The sequence below is a fragment of the Equus caballus genome, chromosome 18 (assembly GCF_041296265.1).
Source record: "Equus caballus isolate H_3958 breed thoroughbred chromosome 18, TB-T2T, whole genome shotgun sequence".
NCBI classification, from domain to species: domain Eukaryota; kingdom Metazoa; phylum Chordata; class Mammalia; order Perissodactyla; family Equidae; genus Equus; species Equus caballus.
Genome location: NC_091701.1, coordinates 69,408,242 through 69,435,000, shown reverse-complemented (window position 1 = coordinate 69,435,000; position 26,759 = coordinate 69,408,242). Strand labels below are relative to the sequence as shown.

Genomic DNA, 26,759 nt, shown 5'->3' with positions numbered 1-26,759 from the left:
GTTAAATTAAACACATATATAGGCTCAAATTAAAAATACAGAAAGAAAGATATACCATGAAAGCATTAACCAAAAGAAATCTGGAGTGGTATGTGAACAAATATCAGTCAGAGCAGACTTCAGAGAAAAAAATATTACCATGGATAAAGAAGGTCATTTCAAAATAATATTGATGTCTATTCATCAAGAGGACATAACAATGTTAGATGCTTATGTACCTAATAAGAAAGCTTCAAAATACTGGAAACAAAAATTGATAAAACTTAGGGAGAAAAAGATTAATCCATATTTGTAATTGGAGATTAGAAAATCGGTTAGGATTTAAAAGAATTCTACCATTATCAACTAACTTAACCCTATTGACATTTATAGAACACTCAGTCAAAACCAGAAGAAACACATTCTCTGCTCATGCATGTGGGACATTTGCCACATCCTGGGCCTTAAAACAAGTGTCACGATATTTAAAAGAATTCACGTCATACGAACTATGTTCTCTGTCCCAATGGAATTAAATTAAAAATCAACAATAGAAAGCTATCCAGAAAAATCTCCAAATATTTGCAAACTGAATAACATACTTTTACATAACTCTGGGCCCAAGAAGAAATCAAAAGACAATTAGAAATATTTTTCACTGAATGAATATGAAAACACAACATATCAAAACTGAAAGCATTATTCTAAAATCTAGCCAGATTGATCACTTAAAAAAGAGAAAAGACACAGACTGCCAATATTAAGAATGAGGGATGTGGGGCCATCCCATGGCTGAGTGATTAAAATTCTGGGCACTGCACTCTGGTGGCCTGGGTTAATGAATTCAGATCCCTGGCATGGACCTACTCCACTCATCAGCCATGCTGTGGAGGCATGCCACATACAAAATAGGGGAAGATTGGCACAGATGTTAGCTCAAGGCTAATCTTCCCCAAGGAAAAGAAAAAGAGGAAGATTGGTAATGGATGTTAGCTTAGGGCAAATCTTCCTCACCAAAAAAAAAAGAATGAGGGATGTAACACTACTGCAGTTTCCATAGATGTTAAAAGGATAAAAAGGGACTATTATGAAAACCTTTTTGTCAATTGATTTGTCAACTTAAATGAAAAGCACAAACTACCAAAGCTTACTCAGGAGAAATAGACTACCTAACCAGCTCAAATTGAATTTATAATTTTTTAAATTAAAAAGTTCTTTCCACAAAGAAAAATCAGTGGTGAATTTCACCAAATGTTTAAGGGTGAAATGATATCAATTCTACACAAATCATTTCATAAAACTGAAAGGTATGAAATACTTCTGAATTCATTTTAATGAGGCCACTATTACTCTGATACTAAAATCAGACAAACGTATTAAAAAATAAGAAAACTACAGACCAGTCTCACTGGTGAACAAAATTCCCAAGAAAAGACATACGCTTAGCTCTGCTAAGAATGTTTCAGGAAATGCAGTTCTTATCTATTTTTAAATTTTCCGAATAGAATTCAACAATTTAGGTTCTGTTTACCGGCACACTTATAATTCAATAGGAATTTCAGTACAAATTAAAATTTGATACCTGATAAAACTTAGTACCATCTAATTTTGAGTCCCATATTTTCTTTGTAGAGTGGACTCTTCTCCCTTTGCCACTTGATTAGTTTTCTCAGAGTTCTCATAAAAGAATTATTGTTAGAGAAATCTGGCTAAAATGTTTGTAAAATTTGTTTGCTTTAATAAATGAACAAATGGTGCCTTACCTTTCATCGACAACATATTAAGTTCTAATATTCACACTCCAACTTAGTGGCAATGAAATGCACTGAAAATGAATAGTCATGGCATATGTTTGCATTACTCATTTGAGAAATGATATGAAGTAATATCATACGTTTAAAAGAGCTGAAGAAATGATGTGATGTAAAGATTTCTATAATAGCCATGTTTAGTGTAAATTGAATGCAAATAACATAATTTAAAAACTTTAACGACATTAATATAAGTAAAAAGAAATAGGTGACATTTAATAATGTATATTATTAATGCAATATTTCTAAAATAGTTTCATTTCAACATGTAATCAGTGTAAAAATAGTTGAAAAGATTTCTTTTGTGTGTGTGGTTATAATACTGGTCAGCAGAAATCTAAATAATTTGTAAATATAAATTCATAAAGATGCTTCTAGTAACAATCATTTTAAATAAAAAACTTGCACAACTCACTTGTCATACTTGAATAATTACATGTGGAGAGGTAATACAATCTAATGGCTAAGAGCCTGGGCCTATAGCTAAATTGTCAAGATTCAAATCCCATCTTCAGGGTCTACTAACTGATGCCCATAGGCCTCAACTTTCTTTCTATAAATCAAGATTAATAATAATACCTTACTCATAGGTCATGGTGTGGATTAAACAAGTTAATACATATATAAATCACTAGACCAACACTTGACTCATAATTAGCTTATGCTAGTATTAGTTATTATTGTATTTATTTATGAATACAAAGTGTTTCTCCACTGAGGACTCATTAATACAAACAACAATCAAAAAAACCCTCAAAAACTGATATAAAAAGCAACAAAACTATGCCTTCTTCAAATGTTGTACGTGAAGAAAATAAAATTGAAATGTACAGTGTATTACACATTTCTTTTATACATTCTGAGATTTTTCTAGTCCTTCAAACAATTCCAAAGCATATCTTGCTTATATCTTTTCTTATTTCTCTACTTCTTCTTGTTTCTCTTTTCCTTTCTGAGGAATGCTGAAAATGTTGCACAAACAGTCTGTTATTTCTGCCTTACTAAGTACAGAAAATTCTAACAGAATAGGTCCTTGAAAGTTCAGAGAAAAATTTGTTCAAATCTTGTTTGGACCCTTTGGCTCTGGGAAAAAATGACGTTGCACCAATTCTTTGAACGGTTTGTTCAGTTGTTTTCTGTGCTAGACTAAAACACAGCTAGCGTTTGTATTTAATGAGATGGTTTCTTATTTCAAAGTCTAGGTGCTGTAACTTTTAAAATATATTCAAAGGCTTCTTGGGCTCTCAAATAGAGGAGATGAATAGGAGTGAGGGAAGTCTTCCTTGCCTGTGTTGTTGGCATTTTAAGTTTTCTGAGTTTGGTAGCTTTTAGAATATGACACTTTGATGTTCACTTAGCTATTTGAAAAGGCAATTAGGAAATTCAAATTTTCAGCAAAGCGTGTTATTTAAATTTAATTATAATCCTCCTGTCTCAACTGATTATTAGAATAAAATATTCCTTAAAATATAAAGGGGGAAATACTTATTATTCTAATCTTCATATTCCCAACTTGTCTGTCTGTGGGAAGTGGAATTATTTGTAAGAGTGTTGGCTGAGTTAGGAACAGAAAAAGACTAGGAAAATTAAATTTTGGGTACATGACAATTAAGATGAGCAGTCATAGATAAGAATGTGATTTCAAATACTACTTCTTGCAAAGTAATTGTGTAAGTAAAACATTGCCCCTTAACAGAAAGATTAATTTTGTCCTTAGTTGTAATTTAGATTTATTCTAAAATATAGGGGCAATTTCTGCCAATCAGCATTAAAATCAGAGATAAAAAGTTTCAGAATGGTGTTACTAGTTACTATAGAAATACCTTTAAAAAGTGACAGTTTCTGCAAAAAATGAAAGGATGAAACTTTACTCCGCTGAAATTTCCACCTCCCTTCCCTTGACACTAAACTAGAAGATACTCCATCGAATTTCCGGACATATTTTGGAAAATCATAACCATCTTCTTAAGCGACAATGAATCTGGGATTTTCAAATGGCATTTCATTGTTGGAAAATAAATCTACTTCATAGTAAGTAAAACCTGATTCCATTAATTTGTTTAATCTCTAGAGGAGACACCACAAATATAAATTTTTAAAACAGCTTGTTAATAGTTCTTAGGATCTGGGATACTACCCAATTTTTGTTATATAAAGTGTCAAAAATTAGTGTATCTTATAGTAAGAAAAAACCAGTGGAAAAGAAAACTGCTAATTAAAGAAAGAAATGAGCAGCCAAAAAAATTATATTTTTATTTCCACACAATTTTTATCTAAAGAGTAGTTCTAATCTTTATAAAAATCATGGGTCCTTTTGATTCTCTCCCCAGAAAAATTCACCTGGATCTATGCATCCTAATTTTTGCATAAAATTTCAGAGGGCTCACAGTCCATCCATGGACTCCAGGCTGAAAATATTTGTTCTATTCAAATGAGCTAAAGGTGTGTTTGCACCTTCATCAGGGAAGATAAATGAGCCCAATTTTCTGAAGACAGAATGTGGTGACTGTATAAAAGCTAAATTCATTGTAATCTGCACTTTGTGATATTTCAGTTGATATATAATAGAGCAGTTAAAATGTCAACCTTCAGAGACCTGTGTGAGGCAGAAAATATTTAGACTTCTCATAAAACTACGGTTGCTAACAGTTGCTATAATTTGCCTTAGTTTAGTGGGAGTCTAGACAAAACAGCCATATCACAGGTTTTTAATGGACAGATTCCTTTCACACTGATATATACATTTTTTTTACTTTAATTCACTTACATAAAATGATCTGGCATATCATTCTGAGGGCAAAGCTATTGCTAGTGTAAGATCTGCTTCCCAGAAAGTACATAAATTTTTTATAGAGAACCATATGTTTCTTTTCTCCTTATATTAAAGTACCATGTGGCAATCTGAGAATGTGTGCTAATAGATAGTACTACATTTACTGGGTCTTCTATAGTCATCAGAAATTTTATCAAGTGTATCGTAATAAAAAAGTAAAGTTTTAAAATCAGTTAAGATACTTTTGAATGCAGCCTAGTCAGTATAATGTCTGATGTAGATTTTCTCATCTGGACTCTGGATTCTAGCCATATGATATTCTTTGTTATATGGTCTGAGGTAAAAATATAATCCTGACAAGTTCACAGAAATTACACCTGTGACACGCATAACATTCGACCAGAGCTCAACAGTCTAATTTTTAAAGTTTACTGTCCACACCTTCTTACTCTTCCATATCCCTTGCAGTGTCCTCTTCTCTAAATTCCTCAAGCCCATGGGTTCCTGAACTCTCTCGCCACTTCCTTTCCATGCAGTAGAAGAGGTCCCCACCAAACCTAATGCTGTCAATTGGTACCTGGATGAATGTGGATACATTACTTCAACTCTTTGAGAATCAGTCTGCTCTGTTGCAAAAAGGGTAAAATAATGCCAGGTTGTTAAGAAGATAAAATGAGACAATATATGGCAGAAAGTGCCTTGCACATATCAAGAGCTAGAACTGTGTTTCTGTTGGAAGAAACTGTCAGTCAATAAAACAGATGAATTAGAACTCATATTGGGTTATTTACATTTGAACAGAAACCTACTAAGACCAAAGAGATGGAGTTTCAGAAAGAAATGACTGAACTGCAGTACAGATTAAGGCCCTTCTCACTGTCCCTCAGATTATACCATGTTTGGCCGACTTTTCCAAAGGTCTACTCCAGAGATGGGCCTAAATAAATAACAGGTGAAATTTCATAAAAAATAGTTTAATAAAATATACAAATTTGGGGAACTTTTTCTCAGATTCAAATAATTTTTTTGACCTATCTATCGACAACATTCAAAGCTGCATCCTTTGAGAGATGGGAGAAATCATATTTGCAAAAATCTCAACTTATAAAAAACACAAGAAAATGGAACATATTTAACATATTGCATCAGGTTTTCAGGACTGACTTTTCAAAGAAGAAAGAGGTAACAATATAAAAGAGTTAAAAATGTACAGTCCTTGACAAATGTCACTCTATTACCAGCTAGTACGCTCACTCATCATGGCTGGGTCAACTTTGCTTTTCAAAATCTAAATTCTTACTCGTTTCATGCTAACAAAAGTACTTGTTTTTCCAGGAAACTCTGGAAGATATATGTGTTCAGGTAACATATGGACAAATGCATGTGAAATTAGTTACTTTCTGTAAACAACAGATTAAAGAATAAGAGCAAACCATGAAAAAGGCCTACAAGTTTTCCGTGAAATCTTATATAAAAAACTTCACCCAAGTACCTGAGTATTTTAAATCTGTCAAGGTATTAAATCCCACAGTGCTACGTCATAGATGGCATTATTTATTTCAGGTTTTACTATAATGAGGATGATGTAAAAAAATTAAAGAAAGGTACATTGAAACAGAAAATATATACGGTACATATATATTTACCTGCAAAATCTCTTTTCTAACACCTTTTCAGTCACTCTGTGAAATAGAAAAGGCAACAGCTCATGAGGCACATTTTCAATCATCTTGAAATGCCCTTTACCCTAGTAATTTACCTTCTAGCTCTGCATGCATTTTAAATGACTACTTTGCTAAAACGTGAAAGATGTTAAAAAGTGAAATGAACGTATCATGCACTAAAGCAGAATGTGAAGAGAAATTGAGGTCATTCAAATTATTGGTAAGAGGCTTATAACTCATAATGATGATCATGACAATGAAAAGATGGCAAGGAAACTGGCAAGCAACCATGGGCAAGTTGATCATATGAGAATGATGTCATTTCCTTGATTGGGCAGCACAGACCCTGTGGAAGCACTTCTCACTGCTATAAGTGACATTTCCCAATGTCAAGCCAGAACATAAACCAATCATAAATCATCAAAACAACAAGCGGTCGGTAATGGCAAATTGAGAAATATTACGAAAACTCATTGTTCCCAGATTTTTTTCTACATTGATCCTTTTTGGTCTCTAAGTACACAGCTCACATTTTCAGACTATTCTAATTTCCTGCATATGGTTTCTATACCTATTCAGATGAAATCTAATTTATCACGTCTACCCTAAATTATAGTGGAATTTCTACGTTTTCCCCCCTAAATTCTGCTGTTTCTATCTTTTCCTCAGTAGACTTACATAGTTTAATCTTATCACAGTAGTATTTGAGCTTAAAAGTTCTCTCTGCTTTTGTTGTGGACAATAAATTATAAAAATCATTGCAGGACACATTGCAAATAAGGATATTTTATTAATTTGAGTTAGAACAATTCTCATTGGAGTTCAAGCTACAGCATCAAAGAAGTACCCAGAAACATCTGCCTGAGATAAAATAACTCCAATAACTGTCATTGTACAGGCCAGTAAAATGAGGCTGAGAATGTTAAGTAGTTTTCCTAAGGTGTTAGAACAAAACACCAATAAAATCAGAAACAGAAAGTAGAGGAGGCATGAGGAACTTTCTTTCTGGATTTCCTGGCTTCATCATTATTTTATTTGTCTCTTCTGGTGAATAAGCATGGCTTGTCTGACTACAAAATCATATAACCTGGCATCTCAGAAGTGTGTTTTGGATAAGAGAAGGCTCAGAGGTAAATTTGATGCTTAATCACAAAAACTAGGGGCTGGCCCCCTGGCTGAGTGGTTAAGTTCTCGGGCTCCGCTTCAGGGGCCCAGGGTTTCACCAGTTCGGATCCTGGGCGCAGACATGGCACCGCTCACCAGGCCATGTTGAGGCGGCATCCCACGTGCCAAAACTAGACGGACCCACAACTAAAAAGTATACAACTATCTACTGGGGGGATTTGGGGAGAAAAAGCAAAAAACAAAAAACAAGAAAAGATTGGAAAGTTGTTAGCTCAGGTGCCAGTCTTTAAAAAGAAAAGAAGTTATATTAACTAAGATTTTGGTGTACCATATTTTGATATTGTATTTCTAATTTGTTTGGGTTTAATTCATATGTATGCTATAGAATGTGATTACATATCTTTTGGAAAGCAAACCTTGGAAATAAATATATCAAATGGCAGCATTTACATAACTTATTTTGTGCTATATTTAAAAACAATAATTGTTATCATCACCACCTACCCCAAGTTTAGACTCTTAAATATATGATTTTTCTGTCCACTTTTTAGGAACAGTAACTATATTTCATTAATTTTTTTCTATGTAATGTACTTTCCGGTATGGAGAAAAATTGCTTAGTTTTTAATATGATTTAGTATAGCTTGAAGTTTTCAAAGAGTTCTGAGTGCTGAAATAAATGTGAAAATCTTTTCAAAAAGTATTCCTATGCCTTTCATGGGTTTGGCGAATGCTGTCCTATTTTCCTCCACTTTCCTTTAGCCAAGATCTCTGCATTTATATCCTTTAATACTTCTTTGTAAATCAGTACCTCAGTTCCTTAATCATATTTGAGAATCTTTTTGTAACTCCCTCCAATTCGTCTCTGTGTTTGAAAACAATATCAAAATCAAGTAGAAAAAAATTCTTGTATCATAAATCCAGGATAATTTTTCCATTTGTTGGATTGGTTTTTTCCATTGCCTTTAAAAAGTATAATATACTGCCCACTATGATTGCTTAGGTCTCTTTTGATACTTTTACTATCAGGGATTTCCATTTACTATCTATGAGTGTTTCCCAAAAGGTGATTTTATTTCTGCCCTAAGTCTAATAATTTTAACTGCACTTTATATTGCTATCTGCCTATTTCTTAGTTTAGTAGTATTGCAGATTTTTTACTCTGATTATTCTTTCTAGTCTCTCTGCTCTTAAAGTGAAAAGCAATTTTTAAAATCCTATACACACTACTTTTTTAATCAATTGGAAAAGATTTTTTCTCAAAGCATATTACTATTTTTCGTGGGATTCTTTAAGTAATATTACTGAGAAATACGATTTGAACTTGTCCGGGCATCGTTCTGAGTGAAGGAGTTCCTGAAGGCAAATGAAAACACTGGATGACTTTTGGATGACTTCACTGGTCCTCTGACTCTTACTAAATTCAATTTAACATAGATAAGAGAAAGAGAAAAAAACACTTCATACATATCATTTAGCTTTTCCTGCATAGCAAACACCCCCAAAACTGGTGACTTACAACAATAAACATTATGTCATGATCCCGTGGGTGAAAGGCTTGACCTGGGCTCAGCTGGGCCATCGTTTGCTCCTCTCGTCTTGGCTCCAATCTGCTGATAGATAGGCTGGTAGTTGCTTGGGCGTTGGGACAACTGGGCCACATGTACCCAACATCTAACACTCCACTGTGGACTTCACATCACGGTTGTGTTCCAAAAGCAACAAAAACGTTGGTGCACTAATGGCTGTCTTCCAGAAGCAATAAGAAAAAGCACACACCAATGAGCAAGCATTTCCCAAGTCTCTGCTTATGTCACATTCTCAAATGTCTCATCAGCCAAAGCAAGGCCAGATTGCATGATCAAGCAATTACATGATCAAGCCAAGGTTACAGTGAAGATTTAGACTCCACCTCTTGACAAAAGAGTGACAAAGTCACGTTATGAAGAGTTAAGTCATAATAAATGATAATCTATCAAACTCTCTTTTCCTGTAGCTTTCTCTTGTTTGCTTCCCCATATTCATCCCCATCCATTTAGGTGATACCTTTCATTAGTGATTCAGTGGAATTCTTCCTCAGACTCGTCTTTGAACATGAATTTTTTTAATTTATGAAAAGCTAAGAGAGTTCCTTAATTGGGAGTAACCCAATTAAGAAATTCTTTGTGTACACCAAAAGTACTCTGCTTGCAAAGATTGTCTGAAATTGTGGCCCTGAAAATGTTTTAAATATTTAATTCACGGCCTCCCAATAGGATCATCAAATCAGAGCACTGCTTTCTATTTTCATCACAGAGAGACTAAAACACAGTGATGCTCTTCATCCTTTAAACATAATTTTGACTTTCACGATTATGGTATTATTCTTATATGACTAGTTAATTGGGACTGATCACAACTATCACATATCAAAATCCAAAGGGAAGAAATAGAGAGTAACTGTCTGTCTTGGAAGGTTTGTCAAGTATTTAATTATAAACTGACATATCATATGAGGAGGTGGGGGTAAGGGATACGGCACAGAAGCAAAAGTCTAGAGAAAACCAGGCATCCAGATTAGGGAGACCCACATAAATAATATGGCTTTTACAATAAAAGAAAATGTAATTTCTTCTCAAAGAAGTAACTATATGGGATGCTTTTATCATATTTTTAAAAACTCATTTAAACAAACACATAAGGAAAAAATCTAAAGTGAAATTTTGAAAGCATTGTTATTAGATTAGGGTGTGACAGTTCGTTTTCCAGTGAAAATCATCTCACTGACTTGTTATAATAAAAATGCAGTAGGTTTATCTAAAGCTGTCTAAATATATATAGACAAAATGGCCTATACACAATAGATAATACTGATAGCTATTGGGATAATCATTTGAAAGATTTTTCATATGCTTTTATCGCCCCCAGTTAAATTCTCTACCATTTACTATCAACTCAGGGAACAGAGAAAGAATGTGTTTATAGTATAAATCTTGGCAGTATTTACCTCAGGTATTAGTCAGAGTTCTCCAGAGAAACAGAACCAAGAGGATATACATATAGGAAGAGATTTATTATAAGAAATTGACTCATGCAATTATGGAAACTGAGATGTCCCACAATCTGTCGTCTGCAAACTGGAGACCTAGGAAAGCTGGTTGGTCTGATGTAGTCTGAGTCTGAAGGCCTGAGAGCCAAGAACATGAAGGACAAGGGAAGAGCCAGGTCACAGTCAAGCAATCAGGCAGGAAGGGCCAAATCCTTGCTTCCTTGGCCTCTTTGTTCTCTTCAAGCCCTTTATGGATTGGATGATGCCCACCATGCTGGGGAGGGCAAACTGGTTTATTGAGTCCACCAATTAAAATGCTAATTCCATCCAGAAATACCCTCACAGACACACCCAGAAGTATTGTTTGCCAAATATCTCTATGTTGTGATCCAATCAAATTGACATATAAAATTAACCATTACATCTCACTTTCACAAAGATCTCTTAGAAAGAATCCAAGGAGTGAGATATACGGATACTGTACAATTATTCATTTGTTAACACATTTTTCTTTTCTGTGCTCATCTGACTTCCAGAAGACTATTTCTGAGATTATGTAGCACAATGTCTTTCCTCAAAATAATTAAGTTCATGATAATACAAGTATAGAGTACAAATCGTAATATATTTCCTTATTTTTCCCATGATATAAAAATATTTTACATTACCGTGGGTGTGAATTCTTTCTGTAAAAATTTTATAAAGTGACTTCAATGCCGCTTTTATCTTGTCAGTGAATATACGATTCTAGCATCCTTATAAAAAATACAATCAATTGCACCCATTTTGAGGGTGTTTTAAACCACATATATTTCCTGAACTAAATACTTTTACAGTCCAGAATACTGACAGGCTAATTTAGAATTATCACTAATGTCCGTAGTCGTCCAAGAAGTTGTCAAATTTTTTTCCTAAAGTGTGTCAATAAACACTCCTAAAATTACGTAGATACATTCTTAAGTATGTAAGGAACTTGCACATGCAACTCATCAATTAAAGTGCATCCATACACAATTATAAAAGAATGGAAATGCATATCAATAGTAAATCACGAAACACAATGAATTCCTCTCTATTGTTATTGGAATACTACAAGCTCTTACTCCAGAAAGCCCTAGACAGTAGTGTGAGTATAACTTTCACATCAGAAGAGAATAATAGGACCACTTTTGATGTGATATATATTTTAACAGGGATTCAAAATGATGTTTATCACAGAGTCTTTACATCCTTAAGTACTTCATTCCTCCATGCTACTCATTAAAAATGTATTTCTTATGACCAGAAGCAATTTTAAATAACCTCACAAAACTAAGGTTGTGTGGTTCAGTGGCATAATTTTAATTGCCTTAATTCAGAGATAAGCCCTATTTCTCAGGAGGGTACTTGTTTCCATTACTTGATAGGAATGATAAATCTATTCTATTAATTTGTATCATTGCAAACAGCAATTCTATCAGATAATGCATCAACATATTATATGCTGTGCAACAAAATCCTGAAGGCAAAACAGAGTGAAAATCTTTATATAGCAGATTTTGTTGTTACACTGACTTTTACATTAATATGCAACTTTAATCTTTTTTATCCTCAAAACCCTTTGGCAAAACAGTAACTAAATCTCAATACCTTCACAAAGAAGGTTTCTATCTATCATATATAAAGAAAATAAGAATGAAATCAGAGTAACATATTTGAAATATAGAACTCTTGGCAGTGAAAGGAGATGCTTAGGAGAATAAGTTTCTGGTACTGTTAAAAGCTACATGTGAAATCATAAGGCGTTGGGAAGAATCTTCAATAAGAATCTGTTTGAATCCTGTCTGCATAATAAAAATGTAAGTTCCAATAAAAGAGAAAGAATGTAAACAACTCTAGAAAATTTCAAGGAGAGAGAGGGTAAGCATTTTCGTCTAAAAAGAAAAGAGCACTGGAATATGGGAAAATGCAGATGTGACCTTCTGTTATGTAAGATCTTGGGTGACATCTTATGACTTTCCAAGGTGATGGCCACACCTCAAATACCTAAAGGACCAGCGAAAGGGCTTAAATGAATGAGTCCAGCCAGGTATAAGATGGAACGTGACAACTGGCTCAGAATCAACACACTAGAGATTTACGAGAACAAACTGGAAAAATAACCCCCTACAAGACAGAGGCAATTGTTACACCTCGAAAACTTGTACTCATTGTAGTCATATCTTCTGACTTGCCTAGGGAATTTTAAAATCTAGATTTTTATGTAAAATATCCTTTTACATTAAACATCCAACTTTTCAAATGTTGGTAAAAATTTACTGTGCGTAGCAATACAAAACAGACCTTATGGTGAACGGTCTTGACTTCTGATCTGCACGCTAAAAGTGGTGTGGGAATGATTCTATGTTTTACTATAAGAGTTTCAAGAATTTATTCTGATGGATTTTGGATAGCATACTGTCTGAAAGTTATCCAACTCTTTTGGCTATAAGAAGAGGTGTTGGTTCAACTAAAGTAGACACGTCAGGTCCTTTGTGGTCTCCAAAGTAAATTTAGTTAGTGATTGTGTGTATGTGTGAGTGGTGATAGAGAAGAAAAATAGTTTGGGAATTATACATATTTCTTTTATAAATATGCTTATTTGTTGAATTCCTGGTGATAGTCATGATTCTGGGTTTTTTTTTTTAGAGAATCAGCAGTAGACAAGAGGGGCTGGCCCCATGGCCGAGTGGTTAAGTTCCCAGGCTCTGCTGCGGCGGCCCAGGGTTTCACCGGTTCGGATCCTGGGCGCAGACATGGCACCACTCATCAGACCACGTTGAGGCGGCGTCCCACATGCCACAACTAGAAGGACCTGCAACTAAGATACACAACTATGTACCAGGGGGATTTGGGGAGATAAAGCAGGAAAGAAAAAAAAAAAGCTTGGCAACAGTTGTTAGCTCAGGTGCCAATCTCTAAAAAAAAAAAAAAAAAAAAGACAAGAAATCACAATTCCTCGGAAATATCAATAAGCAATACAATATTACCTGTTCTAATGAAACAGGGCAGAATTGCACTTAAAATAGGTGACTGGGGACAAGTTGATGATGCTTTTTTCTTCTTGGGATTAATATTCTAGAAAACTTTATTCTATTTGAAAAACAACAAAATATAGTTTCCTGGAGAGAACTGTACTGCATTCTTTATAATCTATGAAACTCAGACATGGTTGGACTCCCATGGTGAGTTGTTATTCAGAACTCTGCCTGATGCCAAGTCAATATTCAATGAAGACATCTACACAAAGGGTAGGGATATGTGTTAGCTGATATTCACTGAAAGTGAAGCTCCATCAAAGCAGAGATCCGTTCCGTCAAGCCACTGCCTTAGCTCCTGCATCCTGACAGAACTGCAGAATCCTCTTATAGACTGTCATAATGACACCTCAATCATGCTTCTTATTGGAAGATAAAATTGACATTTATAGCTTATAGTTAGGGTCCTAAATGACACTAACTAATAAGATTTGCAGTATTATATTTAACAGGAATTAAATAGTTTTTAATATTCTTGCTACCCATACTAGAGGATAGAAAGCTCTTGCCAACAGAATATGTTTTATTCATATTTTATTCTAGCAGTGTCTCCCCAGCACAGTGGCCGCAAGGTTGTGTATGTTCAGATGTGTGTAGATGGAACAAAGGGATGAGCCTGACTGAAGGACTAAGTCAGCAGAATCCAGGATACACCAATGCTCAATATCTTTAAATCATTCCAGACACTCCCATCCTTTATCAGACTTCAGGGTGTTACAGCCTGATGCTGTTTAGAGATTCTGCAGGAAGAGTCCGTTATGCAACATAAAATGTTCAGAATGCATTCCAGATTTTGTCTGTCATAGCAGTTCACATTTTCCTTGAGGAGGTTGTTTTTGTTTGTTTTTATTTTCATTTTTGTTGTCATCAGCCAGGGAAGCTGAGAAATTCAGTTATAGTTAGAGGGCCCATAATAACAGAATAACTAAGTGAGTAATGAAGTATGCCCCATGGAGGAGAGAACTGGAAACCTCCTAACTCTCCTCTCGGCATCATGAGGCCATCAACATCTGAGTATTTGGGGAGAGAAAAGCAAAACAACAACAACAAAAAGGGAAGCAAAATTAAAAAGCAGTGACAACAACAAAGATAGAACAAAAAACCTGAGAAACTAACAAAATATTGCCAAGGTGAATATTATATGTAAATTATAAGCACTGTATCATTTTAAAACAAATCTTAGTGGGAGGGATTGTATTTGTCATTAGTTACGAAAATGAATGATATTTGGAGACAAAGCTGTTTGTGACATAGATTTAGGAAGGAGAATTACAGGGGAGCAATTTTCTGCCAATGACTAGTTGAACAATTTCACCCACATTTTTGCTCCAATGGTTTATAAACCAATAGATCTGTCCTTGGAAGGGCACAATCCCCCCGACTTTGCTCATTTAACTAATACTTCTAAATTTTAGAAGGCTGATGTAGAGAACCTTGTTTACCCAATTATCAAAATTCTTTTCTTTGAGTTGGAGCTTTATTCTTACAGAATTTCTCATAACTTGGGATTATTGTTATTATTTTTTTTCTCTGTAACTGCCACTCTGGACCTCTTTATCCAAAACCTTGCAGGGCTATAGACTCATCATATTCATTCCTAATGATAATTGCTGCATTGTACTTCCTCATATTGAGAAACTAGAAAGATCCCACAACATTTCATAGTATTTATTGACCTGTCATTAGCCTTTGAATCAGTTGGCAAAAGCACATGTAGAAAAGCCCTTCTGATGATACCTCGGTATCCTTATCATAGTATCACATAATGCCTGGATGCTACAAATTAAAGCCCAACAGAGAAAACTGTACCTTTATGTGTCCTAAAGAAGGATAAAAGCTTTTTTTTTTTTTTAACTTAAAAATCAATAGCTCTATAGAGATTTACAATGAACAGGACAAAGGCAAGGCCTACATTCTTTCGGGTACCCTGGATGGATAATAACAAAATCAGTTTTCAAGTGAATTGGAGGTATCTGGAGAACATTGAATCTCTCTCTCAAAACCCAGAATAATACAATTCTGATTTTTAAAACCCCTCAAACTCAAGCTCATACCTTTCAAGTTTTATGCTGAAGAATCTGTGCACTTAAATAAAACATGTGTTTAAACACATTTGAATGCATTTGAGCAGATTAAATGCTGTTGCTTGAGGAAGACTTGGTCCTGCCCAAAGAAATTCTGATGGCCGACCCCAGTGGAGAAGTACATGGGCCACATAATTATGTCAGACCCTTTGAATTCTAAAACAAAGTGTCAAGCTTGCCACTACATTCCTGATATTTAGATACATCCAGTATAAATAATATAGAATTTTATTTGCATTTCAGGACCAAACCATAATAGGTTCATTTTAAATTATTTACCTTCTAGTTCCCAACCAAAGAGGTAATGACACACTTGACAGTTAAAGAAAACATGCTAATTATTCATTCACCAGCTGTTCCAACACCCACTCTTAACCTTTCAACCTTAAATTAAAAAAAAATGTCATCTGAAAACTACCTGGATTATATATTATACAAATCTACCATATAAGAACTTTATAGTATATGAAAACTGTCTTCAAAAAATAAAAATATAGCATTCTACCTTTAAGGGGATGCCTTAAAAATAGCAATATAAATGTCTGATCTTTTCGAAAAGTACTATTGAAGCAACTTTCCAATAAACTGTATAATGTCATATATATATAGATTCATCAAATGAAAACCCTTATGATTTGCATCAGAGTTTTCTGCATTGTATTTTTCTGATCCACTTCTGTAAATTAATAATGAGGGTGACATAACACATCATATTCCCTTGTGTGCCTCAATTTCCAGGAGGCCCAAAGCTTTGATTTATATTCAGATGAGTAGTCAAGTCTTAGCCTGTCTCTGACTTATTACCTGGCTCTTATTCTTTTTTCTTGTTTTAACTATATGTAATAAATTTGTGACTTTTGGGAAAATTTACTTTAATTGTTTAGGGAGTAAAAAAGAAGAATAAAGCAACCTATAGACAAACCTCATGTGCCCGGAAATGACCGTAGTTTTAACATAATGTGAACACTGGACATGGCTATATCAATAGAAGGTAAAACTGCATTCCAAAATATTTTATCAAGACTATTTGTGAATTGTCTTGAGTTATTTAAAATTTAAAAGTAGGTAAATTCAACAATCACTTATTGAATACTCATTATGTGGAAATTACTGTGTAAGACAGTTTGGTAAAGAGCCCAGAATCAGAAATGAGGAAAAGTAGTTTCCATTCTGACCCCACCAGCTCTTTGGCTTGGGAGAAATGAATTCTTGAGGCTTGGGTCAACCAGTTGTAGAAGGTGGGGCCCTAAGTTCCCTGTTAGGTCAAAAGGTTTATCATTGAGACATAACTTTTGTTTTTTGTAGGCTTATAAAGATGATTAAGACATAGATACCAATCACTGTTACATGAAGCAAAACTTGTTTTAATTCTTAAAATAAAAAATTTAAATAATAAAAGATTTTGGCACACAACACTCCTTACCTAATAATTTTGACTCGGGAGTTCTTTCGGTAAGGGATTTACCTGCATTTTCAAAGATAGTTAGAATTTCAATGAAAGAATATGCAAGGGAGGGCGTTACGTGAAGAATAAATGACATGACACTGAGTACAGGGTAGCAAAAGTTACTTAACATATTTGCAGGATTATAATAAGAAATGCAAAGTCCTAAGCTCTGAACACATTAAATTGCCTCCAAATTCTAATCAAAAATAAAATAAAATACTAACCTTAAAATAAAGCTAAAAATGTCCAAAAAATTCTTGGAATAAACCTGATGCCTCTTTTCAAGTGTATGATTATTATGTGCTGTGATGGTGTCCTAAACAAATGCTTAGTTTGAATATTTGATAATTCAGAACTGCATATTTGTGAAGCAATGACCACATAGTTGAAGCTGCTGGATGAATATTATAAATATACATTACGGATCTCACATAGATAAGATTCCACTTATTATGACAAGGAAGTGGACCAAAAGCTTCAGGGAAAGAAATAGACACACAGAATTAGAAATTGATGTCCAAAGCATCCTTACATCAGAAGCGTTCCACTCTCAGAAGCTATTGATTTATTTTTCAAAGCTCTGGTAGATTAAAAGTGTCACTGTCTCTGAATTCACCCATTAAAACATTTCACATTTGAGTTTGGAAATGTACCATTTGAACAGAGGGGAAAAACTGGAAGAAATATATACATTTAATTCAATAACTTGCCCTTAATTTTGTTGTATAATCAATTGTGCTTATATTAAAACAATGCTTAGGGGCTGGCCGGGTGGCTCAGTGGTTAAGTTCACACATTCCGCTTCTCGGTGGCCCAGGGTTTGCCAGTTCGGATCCCAAGTGGGGACATGGCACCGCTTGGCAAAAGCCATGCTGTGGTAGGCATCCCACGTATAAAGTAGAGGAAGATGAGCATGGATGTTAGCTCAGGGCCAGTCTTTCTCAACAAAGAGAGGAGGATTGGCAGTAGTGAGCTCAGGGCTAATCTTCCTCAGGGGAAAAAAAAAATGCAATGCTTAAGTAAGACCCTAATGATGGCAAATACATTATAAGTCACTAAAGCAGAAGTCCTAATCATTTCCTGAGATTAATCAATCCATTGTTTCTTATTGGGATGCTGATGTCATGTTAAATGTGAACTTATTCATATTTAGCTACAGTTGATGATTAATGCTGCTGCAACTGGCTTACACACTTATGGTCTGCTGTCCTTCAGTGCATTAAGAATTTCCTTGTTCCTTTAGAAAACAACAATGGTTCTTGCAGTGCTTTTCTAGAAGTCCATGTGTGATGGCTTATTTCAAAGGCATCTTCACGATGTGAATTCAAATATAGGATGCACTCGTATAAAAACAGCAAGAAAAACTTCATTCTTTATTCATATGAAGTATCTGCATTTATTTATCACTAATTTTGATAAGCACTTCTTGAATGTCTATACCATTTATCTGGGCTATAAGACAAAAAGGGAGAAACTGTCTGCACAAAGCTTATGAGCAATTGAGAAAAAGTAATATTTTTTTAAGCTTTCACTCATTATTCATTTAATACATGGCTCTAGTGTTGGTACATACAACTATGTGATTCAATTAAAATTTGTTGAATGGGTAGATACATAAACAGATGAAGGAACAAATAATATTATTTGAGTAGATATTATGACCCTAGCATTATGCTAATCTTTGATGATAAAATGTGACTCACCTGAGCCCTTCCTTTGAGATGCTTGCACTTACTGCAGGGAGCATGAACATAAGCAAGCATTTTCAGTACAACTTGATAAGCATTATAAATGAGTTGACATGGGAGCCCTGAGCACACTTAGCTCCATCTAAAGGAGGACAAGCTGAGTAGCAAAGACATAGTGAGAAAAAAATCACTAAGATGAATCTTGAAACATCAGTGGAAGAAGGCTGAAGTGAGGAAAACATGATCCAAGTAGAGGAAAAGCAGGAACAAAGGTGGTAGGCAGTGTACATTAACGGAAAGTACCAAATAGCTTAGTACTGTGGGAGTTGAAGGAAGGACGATAAACTTTCAGGAAAATATAATGAGCTATGATTTACCCAACTGTAACATCTCCAATAAGGGATGGCTTCCATTTCAGTTGAGTTTAAGGAATTTATAAAAAGTTAGGAATAGAGATAAAAGTATTTGTAATCACGCATAATCCCAACATGAAAAATTAATCTCTATTAGCATTTTGACATACTTTCAGTGTTTTGTGAGGCATAATATGTTCATATTATGAGTATCTTTGGACATATGTATAAATGTACATATACAAATATTTTTTACCTATTTTGAAGCAAAACTATATATAGTTTATCATTCTGCTTATCTTACAAAATTAAACAGCATCTAGTTTCATTAAATACTATTCAAAACAAATTTTTAATGGCTGCATGAACTTCTATATGTGGAAAGATTATTTATTTTAATAACATTTGTTTTTTAAAAATAAAATGTGTTTTAGAAAAGTTACCAAATATAGTTATAATAATTTCCTGTAGAGTGTGTGAGAGGTCAACAATAAAACTTTCTGACTTTCAGCCCAAGAGTCTTCTTTGAAGTCTTTAATATGAACCATCAAGGCATAAAGTTAAGGTCACAGAGCTGTTGTCCTTATATCCCAGAGTGGAGGTAAGGAGAGGACACACTCTCACATTGTACTGTAGCTGGCATTATTTATTTCAGAAAAATATTGAGCATTCTCCAGAACCAGAAAATTAATAAGACAAAAATTACTCGGTTTCTGAATCTGCTAAAGTGGACTCACTTGGTTTTTCTAAGACCAGGTAAGATTTGGAGACAATTTTTACAATATGCATCCTTGCTAGTGGAAGATTATGCCAAGGAATTAGGGAAGAGGGCTATGTGTATCAGAGTGCAGTATTTAATGTTAATTTTATTTCCTTTATGTTAGTTCTCCTGACTTGCTGTGGCTGCTGGCTGAACTATTCTACAGGCGCTAAGAGGGGTTGTCTTCTAAAACCAAGCTTATTTCCTGACTCATCTCTTACTGCTACTCTCCAATACTATAGAGAGAGCAGGGGATATCCTATCATATTTTATTTTACTGAAGGTTCAAACAAGTATAAGGCAAAATATTGATGTGTGAAATATTTGTTTCTGCTAGCTTTTTGAGAATGGAAAAATCACATTCATTTCATAAATATAATTTCTGACTGCAAAAATCTTAATTTAACATTATGGTCAGTTAAGCAAAGTCTTTTCAGAGGAAAGGAAGATGGTAGACCCTAACCTCCCTCTCTGGCATTTTATCAGTTAGCATTTGCTGTATTAAAAATCACTCCAAACACTTAACCGCTTAAAACAATAGCCATTTCATTAGCTCATGATACTGTGGGTCATCTGGGCAGCTTTGTTCTGGTCCAGGCTCAGCTGGTGTCAATTCTACTTACTCATGAATACGCCATCAACTGTGAATCAGGAGAAAGGTGTGCTGATCTTGGCTGGGCTCTCTCACTTCTCCGAGACCTTGGCTGCAGCAAATGTGCTGACTCTGCCCTCCGCTGTGCCTCTCAACCTACAGCGAGCTAATCTGGGCTTGCTATTTACATAGTAGCTGAGGAGGGTCTCATGAGAACAGGCCATCCACAGGCCCAGCCAAACTTTTACGGATAGGAAAATAGACTCTACCTTTTGATGTGAGGGGCTACACAGTAACATGGCAATGTGTTGATGGGGGGGCATTTTTGCTATTTGCCAGTAGCAACGAATCATATCCATATTTTATATAAGTATCACTGTTAATTCTTTTTTTTAAATTGCAGTCACATTGGATTATAACATTATATAGCTTTCGGATGTACATCATAATATATTTTGAATTCTGTCTAGATTACTATTAATTCTTAAGGACAATAACCATTTTTAAAATTTCTCTTTTGTCCAATTACCATGATCAATGCCCTGTATATTGCAGGCATTCTTTTTGATGAGGACAATATAATAACTTATACAGTTAATGTATTTCCTTTCGAAAGAAAGAGTGTGAACCATTTGGACTACTATTGCATAACCAGCAGCCTATCTCGTATATCTCCTTTATACAGTGCACTAGAGAGGATCACAGATATAACTAATCCATTGTTTTTACCTCTCAGGGTAGAGTCAGTTATAGAGACATTATCCATAAGGAAGACATAGAAGTAACTTATCACCAAGGAGTCCAGAGTTTCACCAATTAAGCTTGGGTAACTCCACCAATGGCAACCACCTTTACAAATGTGTCTGAAGCTATTCTGCTAATGGCTTCTCGCTTTTCCCTCTTCTAATTCTTGCCTGTTGTCTGTATATAAACCTAAATGCTTCCTTCTTGGTAATATCGTTTTCTGTCTCTTGTAATCACTCATATTCCCAACATGGAAAAATAATCTTTATTAGCATTTTGACACACTTTCAGTGTTTCGTGAGGTATATGTTCATATTATGAGTATCTCTGGATGTATGCATAAATGTACATATACGAATATTTTTTTACCTATTTTGAAGCATACTATTATTTTAGTTGATGCTATCTTTCCTTTATTTCCTTGATTTATTTTATTTTTACTTATTTCATTTTAAGTCTAATTGTTTTACAAATAAAAAGTGAAAGACCTTTAAGAAGAAAAAAAGTTACGTTTTGAAATTAAACTATACACACTGAAAATAGGTGACACAAATCTCTGAAGCTCTTGAAAATTTCCATATTCAGAAGCTCCAGAAAGTATCCAGCTGACTCTCCATTCTCCTCTGATGAAGGCTCCCTTCCCTCAGGCAGAGAATCAGAGCCAATTAACATTTATAATTCAGTTTCTCTTAAATGCATACAAGTGTTACAGCCCATTTTCCCATTTTTCATAGGGATTATATATGAGTTTTTGGAAAGCTTGGTAAACTATTATTTTATAGCATTGTTTCTAAAAGATTAATATATTCACATTTCCAATCATGATATCTACAGCTGAACATTTAATCTACAATTGGGTTTTAATTTGGGGGCTTACAATAGCAAATACATCTTTCATTCTAAGTATTATTAAGTTTTTCTTGGCATTACAATCTAGTGCCTTCAAAGGTTAAATAATCACTGGCAAGAGACATTGGCAAATGAGATGGTGAAAATCTTTTTCCCTGACATTTAGATATAACAAGCAAAACTCAGTTTCAGTAATCGTGATTCATTTAATACCATATTTAGAAGATTGATACTTAGTGGTTTGTCAACTGACATTTGCAAGCAGTCCAAAAGTTTTCTTTCCCTTTTTTTAGCTCCAGGTTGAAGAAATCAAATTTAATTAAGATGAAACAACAAGAATGTAAAATAGGAAAATAATTTACTGATAATTGAGAAAAATATGTTTCCATGGGATAATTTGGATTTTTGTAGGCAGCTAAGTTTTGTAATAAATATATTAGTTGAACTTACTGCTGTCAAATTTTTTTGCTACAACATATATGTTGCCTAAATTACTATAGACATCCGTGAAAAATTTTCAAACAAAATATTATGGTAGTTTACTTGGTACAATATTTATTGTTGTTTTTGTGGTTGTTATTCAATTCTACTGAATAGAACAAGATGGTAGAAGAGAAGTAAAAATAAAGTACTGGTTCTGACCCTGGCATCAAATAGCTATGAGCTTTTAGCTGAGATTTTAGAGAAATTTCTATCACATAAGAATGTTCTGAATCATGTGAGAAAAGTATCTATTATAGATGGTGAATACTCAAGGTATGAGATAAATAATATTAGGCTATACTCTCAGTGCTCATCACTGTCAGTGAGTTTTCCCCTTTTCTATGACTTTAGGCAAACTTTGTAAGTCTGGTCAATTGTCTCACATATGTGTCATTGGCAGTTACAGGGAAAACGACAAGAAATGTTAGGTTTAAGGAAATCTGTGACCACTACAGGAGAAATATAAAAGTATTTTGTATTGAAAATTGATATTTATAGTTACTATATTTTTTCTTTTTGTCAGTATATGACATATTTTCAATTACAAATCCTGGCAATATATTATTCCTGAATATACCTCATTGCCTCTGCTCCCTGCATGCATTTTAATGCTGCCCCCCCCCCCCGCTTTTTTTTTTTTGGTTAGGAAGATTGGCCCTGAACTACCATCTGTTGCCAAACTTCCCCTTTTTTCTTGAGGAAGATTGTCACTGAGGTAACATCTATCCCAATCTTCCTCTATTTTATTTAAGGGATGCTACCACCACCTGGATTGATGAGTAGTGTACAGGTCTGCTCCCAGGATCCGAACCTGTGAACCGTGGGGCTGCAGAAGCAGAGCATATGAACTTAACCACTACACCACTGGGCCAGCCCCCCCCCCCCCGTTGCATTTTTAGCAACTTTAATCTGATAACAACTTCCACATTTGAAGGAAATATTACCATGGGGATTATTGTCTCTTAGTCATAAAATTTTTCTAAAACATTTCTACAAAATGGCCAGAATGCTGTATCTGTTTTCTGATGTTACTTCCCAGTATTTCACAGTTGTCTCCTCTTTCTCTAGGTGCAGAATTCTCACTCTGGTGAAGACTGACAGGGTCATCTACTAAATACAAAGGAGTTAAAATTCTCAGAAAGAAAAATGGAATTTTTTTGGAATTCAGCTAGAGACATGGATTTGGAAAGAGAAAGAAAAAATTAGTCTTTGTTTGTTTGTAATGGCCAGTTGATAAGAGAAAAGTGATCCTAGAAATTATAGTCCCTGCTACTCAGTCCTGGAGCCACTGAGGGAAAAATACAACCGAAACTTTCAATACCTAATGAATTTTCTCCAACTTACGTGAGTGCGTGTATAACGGCATTAAGATTTACACTTGGAATGTCCCCTTACATATTTAATTCTAATTAGTTCAAATACGTTCACTTCAGCAAACATTAATTGAGGGATTCTGAATTTCTAGGCACTGATTTGAGGATTTTAAGTTAAAAAATAATTTTGTTGCTACTCTCAAAACTTCCCATCTCTTCAGGTGAGCCAGACCCCAGAGCAACGCCAACAAAGTAAGAAAAAAAAATGAAAGTCGCCTTTGAATTGGACAGGTGGATATACACAAGAAGTGTACTTCACAAGTATATTTCAGAAAGAAAAAAGTTTTCTGAAACAAAGGCACATGAGTGTGAGGTTCCATGGCATATTGAGAGACGAATAAACAGTCAGGAAGGCCAGTGTTGCAGACAATTAACAGGGGAAAGACCATCCAAAATATACATCTGGAAATATAGAGTGGTGTAACCTTGTACACCATGGTGAGAGTTTTTAATTTATTCTATATTTAATGGAAAAGCATAAAAGTCTTGTAAAATGGGGATTAGATAACTATGACTGAGTTTAGAAAAAAATTTTACAGGTCACCTTGATACAATACAGAAAAATGAATTTTAAACAGAGATATGAGCTAAGAACGCCACTCAGGAGGCTATTGCAATAGCCAAAATGAGATATTACTGGATCAGGGGCATCAATAAGTCTCATCCAGAAAAATGGTTTTAAAGTCAGTGTGCTCATCAGGATATCCTAGGGGGGTTTTAGAAAATATGTTCAGTTCCTACCACAAAAGAGACTAAGTCGACGATGGGTCTCTGCAATTTGTATTCGTGAAAGTTGCCCAGGGGATTCTAATGCAACCAGCCAGACACCAGTCTTTAGGCCAGAAATTGACAACCAATGAGCTAGCATCAAAGTAACCAATTAGTAATGCTTGTCCACACTGCTAAATTGAGAAAGATTATGAGGCTGAATCTGGGCTCTGTGGAATAGAGAGAGACAGTCAATCAGTGCCCTCTGCTGTAAACTTGGGACCATGCACTTGCCTTCTCTGGCCTACACTAGCACAGTGACTATGGAGATGCAGAAGGGTTGAATTTGAGAGTTAATTAAGAGAGAAAATCACAAAGTCTTAATCAGTAGTTAGAAATAAAACCTCTGAAAAAGAGAAGTCAAGAAGACTCCTGGTTTCCTCGTTACTGGCTTAGACAATTAGTTAGAGGGTGATGTTAACTATGAAATAGAAGGCAGAAGGCATGCCGTGACAACATCTGTAAGCAAAATCAGAGCTGGTGTATATGCTAAGTTTGTAGAGGTGAGAGGAAGATGGAGGTAGGGTGGTGAGAGAAGGGATTCATGGAGGAAAGTACTGGAGGAGATGCAAAGATACAGGATTAAGGGACCAATGAAGAGGTTAACCTTACAAAGGCACACAAATATCTCATCTGAAACGCAACGAAAAGATACAGAACAATATTGTGTAGATACATTCAGAAATAAACAGAAAGGAAATTGGGTGATTTTCTCAGTGAAGTAACAGTAACTGCTTTCCTTGGAGCAACGGTTCTCAAACTTAAACATGCTTCCGAACCTCTAGGAGGGCTTGTTAAAACACACACACTGCCAGGCCACACCCCAGAGGTTTTCATTCAGTATGTCCGAGGCAGAGTGTGAGAATTTGCGTTTCTAAGATGTTCCCAGGTAAGGCCAACTCTGCTACTACAGGGCCCACGCTTTGAGAACCACTGCCTGAGACTATGGGGGAATCAAAGCTCCTTCTCCTTTCCTGTATCTTTAGATCTTTTAGGGTAGAATAAATCTTTCAAAACCCGCCTCATAAGAATCCCCTGGGCTATTAAAAGAGACGTTCACACACCTTCCTTCTGGAAATACTGGTTGCTAGTAACGATTCTTAGGATTTGTGACTTTGGGAAACTGTAGAACAGGGATCTACAAGCCTTTTCTATAAGAGGCAGACAGCAAATATTTTTCGCTTTGTGGTCTCAGTTGCAACTACTCACTTTGCCCTCAGGGAAAGTCATAGACAATATGCAAACAAGTGGGCATGGATGGATTCCATTAAAACTTTATTTACAAAAACAAAAAGAGGCCAGAGTTGGGCTGTGGACTATTGTTTTCCTCCTTTCCTTCTGGAGCAGAGAAGGTTAAAAGATCTTCTTAGGTTAGTGTGTCTAATAAGTTTCTCAGTATGATTGCTGAAGCGGACATACTTTTCAAAACAGTTTATGGAAGGCAGAAACCAGGGCTAAAGTAAGCAGTGAATATGGGCTAATAGAAAACAAAATGGAAAGAGAGTGTCACAGCTATATTTAGCAGTTTCAACAGAGGAGAAGCTGAAAAGAGACATAACAAAATGGAGTCAAGAGGAGGCCAATTCTGGCAAAACATGCCCCAGGAGTAGAGGAGATTTAGAGGAAAATGTGTTACTGCTTTTAGACAGGTTTTTGGAAACCAAGGCAAGGAGGTGGAGAACCATTCTCTTTATGTAATTTATTGTGAGTTCTAGTGACATGTCGCCCGAAATAAAGAGTCTAGGTAAAGTTTAAATGAAGGAGTTTATTTGATCATCAAAGCAAGGAATCTGAGTCCTGAGAAACAGTCCGACAGGGTATCCTGAGGAACTACTCGGAGGTCTACAGATTTGAATACAGTTTATACTTTTTAACAAAACAGGGCAAGTGCAGGAAAGGGCTTACACATCTAATAGTCATCCACTTCAAGGATAACATGGACAAGAGCCTTTTGCTTATATGTCAAACAAGGATTGTAACGGTGTTCTCTCTGTGTGGAGGGAGGCAAGGACCAGGGTCATTACTTTTTTCCTCATTCTCTAAGAAACGCAGCTGGGAAATGTGAGAGCAAGGTACCCATTATCTCTCCCAGTTGCTGATTCATGCTGCTGGTGTCTTCAGTCCTGAGACACGAGGGCTTGCAAGGTCATTTAGACACAGGCTGAGGAGGCCTACACGGCGC

General features: G+C 35.2%; 1 long non-coding RNA gene across 1 annotated transcript in view; it reads left to right on the top strand.

Moving 5' to 3' along the window:
- The window catches only part of LOC111768844 (uncharacterized), a 46,021-nt gene extending 22,260 nt beyond the window's left edge, over nt 1-23,761 (top strand). The window contains exons 3-4 of the long non-coding RNA XR_002801430.2: nt 19,520-19,609; nt 23,505-23,761. This is a non-coding gene — a long non-coding RNA (uncharacterized lncRNA). The remainder of the gene's footprint in view (nt 1-19,519; nt 19,610-23,504) is intronic.
- Nucleotides 23,762-26,759: the final 2,998 nt, after the last annotated feature.